This window comes from Histoplasma capsulatum, genomic scaffold, assembly GCF_000149585.1.
Source record: "Histoplasma capsulatum NAm1 scaffold_5 genomic scaffold, whole genome shotgun sequence".
NCBI lineage: Eukaryota > Fungi > Ascomycota > Eurotiomycetes > Onygenales > Ajellomycetaceae > Histoplasma > Histoplasma mississippiense.
The window spans coordinates 2,155,014-2,156,345 of record NW_001813978.1 but is presented as its reverse complement, the minus strand read 5'-3'; positions in this window follow the sequence as shown (position 1 = coordinate 2,156,345).

Sequence of the window (1,332 nt, the reverse complement as noted above, 5' to 3'; positions counted from 1 at the left end):
GGGGGGGGGGGGGGGGAATGGCCATACATATACCCAACGGCCGAAAGAGAGGTCACGATTTTACCTCTCCGTTGACGTATAGCTTGCGTATCGGGATGGCGGAAAGGGCCGTTGATGCGGGATGTTGCTCCAGTTGCTAACCAGGACTGGGGATGCTTGGGTTATGCTTCAGAGTGAGAAGAACGATGGATCTGGAGGTGAAGGGAGCCCTCTGTGTATACCAAGAAATGGGGGGCAATCACGGGGTGCTCGTCTCGGGATGCTCCCTTCAGGCATTGAAGCACAGCGCAGCAGCCAACAATATATGAGGACGAAGTCTGAAAATAGAACTCATGCAGCAGTGGCGTCCCCATGTACATGGATTAGCATTATGTCTCAGTCTCCGGGGTTGGCAGATGCTGCTGTGACACCGGCGGGTTCAGCTGTACGCATTCCTCTCTCGTGTTTCTGAAGCGTAGACACATGCTGATGCAGTGCTGATTCCGTCCTTTCTGGAAAACACCTCTCTATATCCGGCCAGGGTCGGCGCTCCTCCATCATGCTCAGGAGCTGTGTGTCATCCTCAGGGAGCCATCACCACAGCCTGTCTCTGTGGCCCTTTCTCCCCTCACCGCGCTCACGCTGAGTTTTTCCAACCTTGTGAGGAGCCGAGCGACCGGCTGGCCGCACACTCTTGTCTCCTCTCCACATTGCTGGCGCTGAGTCGGGCATGCAACTCGCCAAAGCGCCTTCAAACAGTCAAGAAAGAAACTGCAGACACTCATTGAGCTGTAGTGACAGAAAATGGAAGTGAAGGATTGTGGAGGAACCTTTTATAGATGGTGTAGAGGAAATGTGAAGCTGCTTTGTAGCTGGTTTTTCTGATTGCTGTGGCTCTCACTTGTGTCTTCTGAGCTGTTTGTTGCTGAGGAAGTCGTCGCTTATGCTGTAGGAGCAAGGCACATCAATGTCAGTGCTGCAACAGACGGGGTGAATCTGCTGATGATTCAGAAAGTGAGTGTCATCATATGTTTGGAAATTTCTATTCCAGCAGTCAGGCCTCTCTCCGGATCCTTGATGATGATTGGGGGGGTCACGGGGTATAGATAGAGGAGGTTCAGAATATAGATTAATGGCCTTTGAAATTGCAAGATCATCACCTTGCTGAACAGACTGGTGAAAGTCACTAATGTCTCAAGATGCATTGTTGGCAAGAATAGCCAAGTCAATGAGAATGTTGTTCTGACAATCCGGGAGCCTGCAGAAATCTTCTAAGCTACCGTCTGAGCTGATTATGCTTGGCAAATGATGAATAAGCCCCTGTGGCGCCTCTCCTGAGGGGAGGCAGCTCGG